General features: G+C 40.6%; 1 protein-coding gene across 9 annotated transcripts in view; it reads left to right on the top strand.

Annotated features, from left to right (window-relative positions):
* The first annotated feature begins 779 nt into the window (after window positions 1-779).
* Window positions 780-12,091, top strand: part of TBC1D24 (TBC1 domain family member 24) — a 39,067-nt gene continuing 27,755 nt past the window's right edge. The window contains exons 1-3 of one of the 9 annotated variants that reach the window (XM_036739282.1): window positions 780-873; window positions 6,765-6,863; window positions 10,516-10,614. The gene's annotated coding sequence lies outside the window, so the exon portion shown is untranslated. Of the gene's footprint in view, window positions 874-6,764; window positions 6,892-10,515; window positions 10,615-12,091 lie in introns of all 9 variants that reach the window. The other 8 variants (XM_036739283.1, XM_036739276.1, XM_036739278.1 and 5 more) reach the window with 8 other exon arrangements.

The following is a 12,091-nucleotide window of genomic DNA, read 5'->3' as shown; positions in this document are numbered from 1 at the left end:
ACACTCATCCTTGCACTATAATTGTGTGAATTTTGTTTCTTCTATTAATCAATCAACATTTACTAAACGCCTAATGTGTCCCAGGCATTGTGCTAGACACTACAAAGACAAATTCAAAACATAAGTTCCCTGAGAACAGATGTGTCATTTTAAAAAATTTAATAACTGTAATTCAATATAATTACTTCCCTTTGTAATCCTATGTATTTTATGCATTCAAAAATCATTCTGAGGAGTCCATAGGCTTCATCAGATTGTCAAATGGGGTCCATAACTCAAAAAATAGGTGAAGAATCCACCTCATTTTGTGAGCTACCAGAAGACCAGAAATGGTTACGTGACTTGCTAAATGTCACACAGCTGAAATGTAGCACACTCGGACTCAGGTTTTCCAAGTCTATGACCAGTGCTGGCTCCCCTACTATACAGTATGCCCGCAGCTGGAGAGTCAAAGATCCCCATGGTAATTATCTTCAGGAACTTTTGGAGGGGAGACGAGCTACAACTCTTTGATAGAGAGCTATGCCCTCCGCATCCCCTTCCACCCGGGGTCTCCTTGGCTCCTCCCTCTTCGTCCCCCTCCCCACTCCCTAACACTTCCACTCCATCTCCAACCACCACCCACCACATCCCGGGGCCTGGCTCCCGCAGAGCCGCGCATGCTCTCTCCACGCAACAGCGCCTAGAAGGGAAGAGTTCTAGTAATGCGCATGCTCGAGGCCAGGTATTCAGGCTCGTTTTGTGAGAGCCCGTGGGCGGCGCGTGCGCGACACGGGGCGGGGCGGGGGCGGGGCGAGTTAAAACGGCGCCTGCGCGTTCGATCTGCCCGCTGTTGGTCCGGGAGCCGAGGTGAAAGCGGACCTTTGGAGCTGGGTGAGGCTCTGGGTGAACGAGGGGATGGGTGGTCTCGACAGTGGGGATTTAAGGCTCCAGGTGCCAGTGGGAGGGCAGAGGAGAGGCGAAAGTAGTCGTGATGGGTGACAGATTGTCTAGGTGTGGCGACGCTTCAGGGGAGCTGGGGGCTTCAGGGGGTCTGAGGGGGGATTATGGAGGCCTTGAGAGCTCTGAGGGAAGAAGAGGTTCATAGCAGGACGTTGGGGGGCACAGAGGGCAAGAGTGTTGGCAAGAGAGGAGGGGGATATGGGGAGCATGTGGTGTGGGGAAAGCTTGAGAGAAGATCGGGGCTTTGATGGGGAGAAATGTAGGTGACCAGGCAGCTCGAGTGTGGGTGGGGGAGTCGATGGGGGTGGGGGCAGATCCCCACGGAGCAAAGGATTGGGACTGGAGAGGGATGGGGAGGTCTTCTTCATCTGTGTGGGGCGGGAGAGTCCATGGCAGAACAGAGCAGAGCTGTCAGATGGGGCCAGACATGGACCAAATCCTGTGCTTAGTCAGGGTCTGTTGTGGAAACACGGGTGACAAGTGCGGGTTAATCCAAGGAGCTCTGGGTGAGTGTTGTGAGTGTTTGTCCAATAGCCTGAAGGGGAAAAGAGGCTTTGAATCAACAGGCTTGAGCAGTTAAATAACTGCACAGTCAGATAACCTATCAGGTCAGGTCATTTGCTGTTTCCTCAAGACAGCAGCTTCTGGATATTCACACGACCCTGAAAATTTAGGTGTTGTCACAAAAAAAAGCAAGAAATCTCTCTAAATTCTAGGAACCTCCCGAGAGAGAGACTGATTCAAGTATGAATGGTCAGACACTCAGCATGACCAACTGCCCTCTATGAATTAGTCACAGGGTAGGGCTTATTCTTGTGATGCCCTTAAAAGAGAAGACCAAATTCCTTCACTGGGAGGTGGGGAGGCCCCTTAGATGGCCGGTGTGGTTATCTAGTGCCTGCTCCAAGGAGCCAGATCTAAGCAGTAGCTCTCCTTCATTAAATGAGACCAATGTTCCCCTCATTAATTGAGAACTGTTGTCAGCCATCTTCTGGTCCCTTACAAAGAGAGTTCCTTTTTTCAAAGCTCAGAAGGAGGGACTTATTGCTCTGGTTTCAGTAGAAGTGGGGTAGATGTGATCTCCCTTCCTGACCTTCCCAAGTGATTTACGTTTAGAGCCTCCTGAAAGAGATAAAAGGATAACCTGGGGCTGAGTGAGAGATTGAGGAAATAGATACCTTGATCTGGAGCAAGGAAATGAGAGCTGAAACAAGATTAAACCTGAAGGGTTAAAAAAAAAAACCCTAAGTGATTATAGGTAGGCCTTCGAGTGGCAAAAAGAAAGCCATTTAGGTAGACCAATAGCAGTGAAAGTCATATCTCAGACAGGCTGACACTGTGGGTGCTCAATAGGACTAGAAGGCCTCACGCATCGGGAGTTGCTCCTTGATTTAGCTTCCATATTTTATTTTGGCTTTATTCTCTCTCCTGCCGCCTCAGTGGGGATAGATCTGGTGCTAGTCAGAGGAGATGAGAGAATTTTGAGAACCCCATACTTAAATCAGCAGTATCTCTGGATGCTAGAACCTAGAGAAATTTCCTGCCCGAGCAGATGGCTTCTACAAAGCAGACTTAACCGATCCTGGTACTCTTTGCTTCCATCCCTTATATGTTTACTATTAGCTATTTCCGGATGTGGGCACAGTGCCAGAAACTCTTGGTAATCTTTGAGGACTTTGGACAAACTGATCTGACCATTCTTAAACTGAAGCTGGAAAAGAGGAAACTATGCCTTAACCAGACTTTAAACCATCCATGCAACTCATACTGATCCTATCATCCCTGCTAAAATAGGAACCACTTTGGAGACAGAGATGATCATGCTTTTGGCATTGAGTTTCCTATTTCTCCCCACCTCACCCCCAATTGCCTTGGCTTATCCTTGGGCTGACATTGGTAAAGACTAGTAGCTTGATAGAGCATTGGCAAGTTTTTAATCATTTTTGTGTGGTATGCCTATTAATGATGAGATTAGTTCCAGGAATGACTACTTTTGAAGGTTCCTATGTTCTCTGACCAGCACAGGTCAGAGTAGGGGCTGGTAGTCAGGCTTTTTTTCATCTTTATCCTCCTCTCCCCTTGGGTCCTTTAATCTTTTTTAAATCTGTCTGGTCAGGCCCTTATAGGACCTTTGCTTTGGATTTTCAATTTCAAATCTAGAAAACACCCTTCATATGTTTCATTTGGTACCCAAAATCCTTACAATTAATATCTTTCTACAGATTTCACACTGAATTTGCGCATATTAGCTAATCTCAAATTGCTTCATAGAATCATACTTAAAGAGACCTTAGAAAGCTATCTAATCTAACTCTTTGTCTGATGGATGAATCTTCTTTTTAAGATTTCTTTCATGTAGTTATTTCTTTCATGTAGTAATCTGTCCAAATTCCTGGGGTGATGGAGAACTTATTAGAACTTATTACCTCCTGAGATAGTACATTTCATTTTTAACAGCTCTAATTGTTAGGAAGTTCTTACCAATTTGTAGCTGATACGTCTCTCCATACTTCTACCTGTTGGACTTAGTTCTGTCCTCTAGGGCCAAGCAGAATAACACTAATTCCTTTTCTTTGTAATATTGCTTTCACTTACTATGTACTAAAATGTTTAGATTGATAGCTATCTTTCAAAAATGTGAAGGGTTATCATGTCTCCTTTAAATTTCCTCTTTTGAGTCAAATATCCTTAGTTCCTTAAATAGATACTCAGATAACATGGTTTTGAGTCACCTGCCTCTAGTTTTTCATACTGTTTAAAATATGGTGCCCAGAAATGAACACAATTGGTCTGACTAGCATAGAGCACAATGATACTGTCACCTCTCTTATTCTAGGTACTATCTACTTCTGTTATTGCAGCCCAAGAATCCATTTCCATTTTTTTTTGCCAGCACTCACACTGATTCCTATTAACCTTAAAGTCCATTAAGCTCACTAGTCTCTTTTTACATGAATTGCTGCCTAGCTACATTTTCAGCATTCTGTACTTGTGCAAGGGGTATTTTAAAACTGTATAAGAATTTACATTCATCCTTAAGCAATTTCCTCTGAAGTCTGCTTCATTGTTCTAGCCTGTCATATATTTTTGGATCTCAATTCTGTTATCTAAATATTAGCCATCCTTCTCAAACCAGTGTAATTTACAATTTCTAATGTATTCTGTTTATTTCTTAAGTCATTAATAAGCCCCAGAGACAGGCTAGGGATACAGCCATTCACACATTACTAAAGACTGTCTTTTAAGCTGACATTTTTGGGCAACCAATTTCAGATACATCTAATTGTAGTATCATAGCCTATTTTTAAAATGTTTCAACCGTGAGAGACTTTGTCAACTCTCATGCTGACATCCATGCATATTATTGTCTTTGATAATTTCTATATAATTCTAATAGTTCTGTTAAAAAAGGAAACCAGGTTAGTTTGGCATGACCCATGCCATCCTATAGTGTGACTTTTGCTTCCTTAAGTTATGAAAATCCTCCATTTGATCCTCTCTTATAAAATTTTGCTGAATGTGGATGTCAAACTAACCCATCCACAGTTGCAGAAGCTGAGATATTTGATTATCTGAATATTATTTGCCCATTTCCAGTTGTATGTTGAGAGACAATATAGAGTAGTTCAGCAGTTACCTTGGGGTATGATTTGTCCAAGCTAGGTACTTGAATTCAATATTTAGAATAACTAGGTGGTACCCTTTTATCATCTCTTTACTTATCTTAAATTTCAATTCTCTCTTGACTTTTATTCTGCCTTTTCCAGTGTGGAGATCATTTTCCTTGATAGATAAAACAAGAAAAATTGGAGTTGAGTAATTCTGCTTTTTCTCTGCCATCTGCTAAGATTGCCCCATCACAGGCCTGCTCCTTCCTTGTTGCTCTTGTCCCCAGTGCAGGTAAAACATTTGCCCTTTAGCATTTTTTACAGGTCTTAGACTATTTTGGACTTAAGTCTTCCTGACAGTTTTTTTTTACAGATCCTTGCTTTTGTGCTTGGTCTTGGTTTTGTGCATTCCTATCTCCAATAAAAGTCCTTTTTTAATCCACTCATCAGAGATTCTGTATAACACCACTGGATATTTTAATCCTCTGTCCAAGGTGGAAATCATCTTAACTTTAGCCCAAAGCACTCTCGCGCTCTCTCTCTCTCTCTCTCTCTCTCTCTCTCTCTCTCTCTCTCTCTCTTTCTCTCTCTCCCTCTCTCTCTCTCTCTTTCTGTCTCTCTCTCTCTCTCTCTCTCCCTCTCTCCCTGTCTCTCTCTCCCTCTCTCCCTGTCTCTCTCTCTCTGTGTCCCTCTCTCTTCTCTCACCTGGGTATTCCTATCTTGCCCACACTTGAAGTGTAGCAGCTACTCATGGGCCCAATCCTACTACTGATCATTATGGAAATTTTGACTCTGTGTTTCTGACTTCTCTCTTTAAGCAGCTTGGAGACTTCCTGCTCCTGAGGCCCACTATATTATATATAATGAGTGAGGATACCTGATATGCTTTAGCCAACTGCAACTTAGAACCCTCGAACTCAAAGATCCAGTAGTGATTATAGGCATCTACCACCATGGCAGCAAACTCTCAGTTTTGTAGAAGCTTGTACTTAAATCAATCTTGGGGGAATCTTTCATGTCTCATTTCCCTGTATTGTTTTTCTTCCATGTTCAAGATTTTAAAAGATACCCTGATACTTCATTCCCAAAGAAAGTATACGTTTTTTCTAAGAGCCTGCTTTATCTTGGTTAGTGGGAATTTCCTCTACCATGATGCTAGGCCAGCTCTTCTGAGATCTTCTATATCCCAGCTTTGTCTACAGTGTTCCCCAGTCCCTCAGTTTTCCTGCTGTAGGCCTCTTGATCACGCTATAGTACTGGCCAGTTGTGGTTCCATTTGCTAGACCCCATCAATGTTAAACCATCACTGCTTCCTTTGGAAGACTGGTAGAAGGGAGAAAGTAAAAATGTTGAGTGGAATTTTAGTATCAGTTGGCTTTTGTTCTCCTTTGTCTTGTAGAAGCAGAGCTATCTGTACAGAGAGTGGATTAGTTCTCTATCAGAATAAGTTACAGAATAAGTTACGTAATAAAGCCTGAGGATAGGATACACAAAATCATCCTTCTCCGTCTAGGGAGCTCTTGCTAAGAGCCTGGCTGAACTGATTTATCTGATTAGTCAAGGGAACCCAGCTGTGCCTGGTGTCTCACAGATGAGGCCATGCCAGGCAGTGGTTAAGAGACGCTAACTTGTGGGCTAAGGATCAACTAAACTGACCACGGTGCTTGAGCCTGTGAATCAGATGTCTTACAGGTGGGAGAAAAGACCAGAAGCCTGTTTTTCCCCCCACAGGTTTATATTGCTTCAGAGCTTACAACCTGTATCCCCACATTGCCATCCTAGATTGAAAAGGTGATAGCTGATGGTGTTGCTTCTTTCAGCAAATGACTTCCAGTGAACAGGAAGAATACTGTCACACTTTGGAATATATCATAGTCTCCTTCCTCCAGAAGTTATGATTTAACTATATTTAGACTTGAAAGAAAAATTCTGTCTTTTAATAAATTAAATTCTAAAGGCCAAGGCCAGTTTTTAAGAAGAGGTTCTCAAATGGATTTCATTGTCTTTGATTTTTAAGAAATGTATGGGGAAAGAAGGAATATGAAGCAAGATGGCTAGGAGCCCAGAGGTGGATGTGATATGAAAGCTAAGGAACTTTGATAATTCTAAAATCATAGGATTATTTATTGCTAGCATTCTGTACCCTTGCATAGAAACGAGTGAGTATTTGTTGAGTGCCTACTATGTGCCCTGTTCCTTGTTACTTGTCTATAGGATCTCCAGAGGACCCAGAAGACTTTTCTTGCTTTAAACACCATGGGCTTGGGGCTCAGCCACTATTTCCAGTCTTGGATCCTGTGGACCACCCTACAGGTTTGGCTGTTAGCATCTCCCTACCTTGGTATGAACTTCCTACCTGTGGCAGACCTGCATTTTCTGTGACTAACACCTCATTAGTGGTTACATCTATGTTGTACCTGGCACGTGGCCCTCATTGTCTGCTACCAGCAAAGGGCTAGGAATTGAGTTCTGTGGTAATTAGCTACTTGGTAGTTACTGTGGAATTCTAATCATTATTAATATTTGAAAAATTTCTATAGCTCATGCTGCAGCATTGAGACAGCATGTATTAATCTTCATACATGTGAATAGCAGGCTTCTCTTCACTGATAGAACTTAGATACCTTTTAGTGACCTGGCTGTTGTTTCCTTTTGAGAGCAATATTCTTTGCTTTGGTATCTGCCATAAGAAATACCCTAGAGAAGGAAGTTTTCCTCCTATACTAAAGTAGTTCACCAGGTCATACATAGTCTTTTGTGAGGTATCTAAGCCCTGCTTGGTTTGCTCTATACTTGACCATTCTGAATCTTTTATCTCTGAAGATCCCTAACTACCCACAACCTCTTTCACTGGAAGCTTTTTTGTTCTTTAAGATGAATCAGTCATGAAGCAACTTTCCTGTTTCTTTCCTTGCTCTCATCTTTTCTTACCTGAAAGATTCTTTATTGATAGAACCTCTTTATTGTGTTCATATTAACAATCTGCATTTATTTCTTATAAATGTCTCACAATTTAATCCTAAAATGGATTTTCTGTAGTCATATAATTTAATTTCCCCCCTTTTAGATTCTGAACTTAACAAGTACCAACTAAAATGAGAACTTCATATACATAGTAGAACAGAGAGGGTTGCATGTGAAACTGCATATCTCTGTGTGTAGCTTTTCTTTTTCAGTTATATAATAAATTGAACATGTATCTTTTAAAGCTGTCTTTATTTGCCCATTTCCTTCTGACATTCTTTCTTTTTTCTTCCATGAATTTCAAAAGTATGTTTCAATGATGCTTCTTTCTCTTTATTTCCTTTTTTTGGGCAATCTTATCCCTAGCTCCTCTTTATCTCCTCACCACCACCCCCTCCCAAACTGAGGAAAATGAAAAATAAAATCTTTGTAACAAATAAATCTAGACAAGCAAAACAAATTTCCACATTAGCTAGGTGCAAAAATGTATGTTTCATTTTGCACTGGAGCCCATCACCTCCCTGCCAGGCAGTGGATAGCATGCCTCGTCACTGGTCCCTTCAAATTGTGTTTTGCCATTACAGTGATCAGAGTTCTTAAGTCTTTCAAAGTTATTTGCCTTTATAATATATTGTTATTTAAATTGTTGTCTTAGTTTTGTTCATTTCACTCTTTATTGATTCTTCCCAGGTTTCTTGGAAGCCACTCCTTTTGTCCTTTCATATGACACAATAGAATTCCTTTACATTTTTATACCATAATTTATTTGTTCAGCAATTCCTCAGTTGGTGGGTACCCTTCCCCTCCCCCCTACCTTAGCTTCTAGTTCTTTGCTATAAAAAGAGAACTACTACAAATATTTTTATAGAAAAGAGTCCTTTTCTTCTTTCTGTGCTCTCTTTAGGGTATAGACCCCTATTAGTGGCATCACTGGGTCAAGGACATGTACCGTTTTGTGACTTTTTGGACACAGTTACAAATTGCTTTCCAGAATATCTGGACTAATTCACAGCTTCATCAGCAGTGCATTAGGGTTCCTGTTTTCCTGAATTCCCTTAACAGTTGCCACTTTCCTTTTTCTTAGTCTTTTAAAAATTAATGTACAGTTTCTAATTTTTAGTGATGTGGAGTATTTTTTTATATTCTTATTGATAGGATTTCTTTCTTTGAAAACTGCCTGAACGACTTCTCCAGTCTTCTTCCTCTTTAGTGCCTACTGATTCCTTGCCTTATGCCCTGAAATTCCTTGCCTTATGCCCTTTATTTTTTTCTTCACATTTCTTCCTTTCTTACACAAAATTAATTCAAAATTGAGTATAATTCCCTCCCCTCTCAACCTCACTTGGCCTCTTTTCCCATCAGTCTACTAAATCTCTAAGGTTACCAGTGACCTCCTCCTCGGCATCTATTGATCTTTCCTTGATTATCAGTCTCCTTGTCCTCTTTCTGGCATTTGACCCTTAGCCTAGTGCCTGAGTCTTAATAGATACATAATGAATGCTTATTGGTTCCTTAATCTCCTTATAACTGTTCTTCCTTGACTTCTTTGACTTTATACTGGGCAAGTAGGTGATGAAGTAGATAGGATATTGGACCTGGAGTCAGGAAGACCTGAGTTCAAATTCAGTATCAGCTATGTACTAGCTGGGTGACCCTGGGCAAGTCATTTCCCCTCTGTTTAACTCAGTTTCCTCATCTGTAAAATGGGGATAGTAATAACATCTACTTCTCAGAGTTGTTGTGAGGATCAAATGAAATAATGATTGTTAAATGCTCAGCACAGTCGTACCTGGCACATAATAAGCACTATATAAATGTTAGCCATCATTATCATCATCATTATACTTTTCAAGATTTCTCCTCTCTCCAGCTATCCTTTCTGTACCTCCTTCAGCAGCACTTATTCACTCTTACTGTATCTACGTGATTCTTAAGTTCTCCTCTTACACCTGAGCATCTTCCTAGCTGATTTCTTCCCTTGTAGCCAGTCTCTTCCCTTCCATATCATCCTACATATTGCTATGAAAGTAATCTCATTAACATACTGCTTTCTATCCTGTTACTCCCCTGACTCAGAATCCATCCTGAACTTTGCCCAGAGAATGCTTTCCAGACTTCCTTGCCTGGTGTTTAAGATTCTTACCTATCTTGCTACTATATTACTATCACACACCTGGTATTGTGTGGTAGTATGGTACAATGGAAAGAACATTGGATTTCCAGTCAGAAGATCTGGGTTCAGATCCCAACTCTGCTACTTACTGCCAGTGTGACCTTTGCCAAGGCATAGTGAACTGCTTGTGGGGCATTAATTTCCTCATCTGTAAAATGAGGGGGTTGGACTTGTTGACATTTAAGGTTTCTTTGAATTCTAAATCAATAATCCTTTTATTTTCTACTCTGTCCTCTTCCCCTCTTCTCCAACCCCCACCCCTCACTGATCCTCAACCCATCTCTTCTCATTCAACATCCACTACATTAAAATTTAACTGGATAGTCTCAGATACCTTCTCATACTAATCTTATTCATTTTGATTACCATCTCTGCTTCATTCATTAAGTACCTACTGTGTATAAATATTATGCTAGATATTAAGGGATATGTAAGATTTAGATAAACCATGATTAAAATTAAGGTAAACTGAGGCACAAAGTTCCACACATGTTCAATTCATTAGTAAGGCTAGCACTTACCAATAAAAGGAGTCTTGAGGTCCTTAGCAAGCAAAAAGACCTTGAACGAGGGCAGAAAGATCATTTTTGTACACAAAAGGAGAAGCATCCAAAAGCTGGCAAGCAGCGTCATAGAAAGGAAAACAATACGATTGGCTACAAAGCTTGTACCATCATAGATAGGGAAAACAATATGATTGGTTACACAATCTGAAACATCACAGGCATTAGAAACAATATGATTGGCTGGAAATTAGGAATGAGGGGCTAGCAACAACCCCTCCTTCCACCCTGTCATTAAGAAATGTTCATTGTTTGAATCCCCCAGCAAGGGCAGTTTAGCCACAGTAGACTACGCTACCTTGGATAACAGACCAAACTCCTTGGCATCCACTTGCATCTTTCAAGGAAAACAGATTTCCTTAAGGTAAGAATAGAACAATGATTAGCAGGAGAACTGAACTTCTAAACTTGACTCAGAGACAGTGAGTGATTTACAGGAAAGATGAATTTCCAAACTTATATCCAAGACAAATGAAACATGATTTAAGCTGTTACAGAAATGTCAGTGGTGATACAGAATGGAATCAAAAACAAAATAGAATCAATTTGATTTTCCCAATTTTCACCTGGTTTCATGGAGTTGGAGAGACTGATGATGTATGGTTACATAGTGAATTCACTAACTAATTTAAATTTTAAAACAGAAACGTACATTATGAAGAAAAAGAACTTTGAAAGATTTAAGAACAAAGACCAACCATGATTCCAATGGATCAATAATGAAGCATGCTATCCACCTCTTGACAGAGGTGATAGGCTTGGGGTGCAGAATGAGAAGTATATTTTCTGGACATGGCCAATGTGGGAATTTGTTTGCTTGCCTATGAATATATGTTACAAGGATTTTGTTCTTCTTTCTTTTTTTAATGGGGTGAAGATAAAAAAGGAGAGAAAAATAACTTTGTTCATTTTTAAAATATAATTACTTTTAAAAAAGAAATGTACAGAAGATGGAAGCAAGGGAACAGAAGATGGAAGACCAGGTAACAGAGTAAAAGAGTAGCATGGTCCTGTAAAAAGTATCAGGATTATTAAACCTCAGAATGACCTTAAACTGGCGAGGAAGACTAATGACAACAAAGGGGGATTTTAAAGTGATATTGGGGAAAAAGGGAGGATCACAGAAGTGATATGACCTTTACTTTGGATCTGGGTATTTTCTCTAGCTGTCCCCCATACCTAGAATGCTAGCTTCTTTTCTACCCTCTGACTTCTCTGGCTTCCTTCAAGTCCCAGCTAAAATGTGGATAAAAGGTTATATTTGTCAGTTTACTCCAGAGGGCAGAACCACAAGCAGAGGAAGTGGGTGGAAGTTGTCAAGAAATCAATTTAGATGTGATGTCAGAAAAAAACTTCCTGATCATTAAAGTTGCCCAGAAATGGAATGCAACTGCATTGAGAGGTGGTGGATTTCCCCTTCTTGGAAATCTTCAAACAGAAGCTGTATAACCATTTATCAAGTATGTTATAGCAGAGATTCTTTCATGTAGAGGTTGAACTGGCTGAAATCTCTTCCAATTCTCAAATTTGGTGATTTTGGGATACATTACCAGCACAGATAATTATAATGGGGGAAGGAAAGGGAACAAGTATTAAGCACCTACTGTGTGCTAGGCACTGTGCCAAGTGCTTCGCAAATATTATCTCATAATGTTATGTTAGTGAGTACACTAGATAATTACAAAACAAAGTGTCATGTGAGAGCTTGGGGGGAAGGTCATTATCAACCAGGGCGTGGTGTGATCTGGGCAATTGGAAGAAATAAGATTTGAGTTAGGCTTTAAAGGATGGTCAGGAATTTGGCCAGCAAAGGAGAGCAAGGGAATTCCAGGCATAGGGAA

The sequence above is a fragment of the Trichosurus vulpecula genome, chromosome 9 (genome assembly GCF_011100635.1).
Source record: "Trichosurus vulpecula isolate mTriVul1 chromosome 9, mTriVul1.pri, whole genome shotgun sequence".
Classification (NCBI taxonomy): Eukaryota; Metazoa; Chordata; class Mammalia; order Diprotodontia; family Phalangeridae; genus Trichosurus; species Trichosurus vulpecula.
The sequence above is the reverse complement of the archived record's forward strand: the minus strand, read 5'-3'. Positions and strand labels throughout refer to the sequence as shown.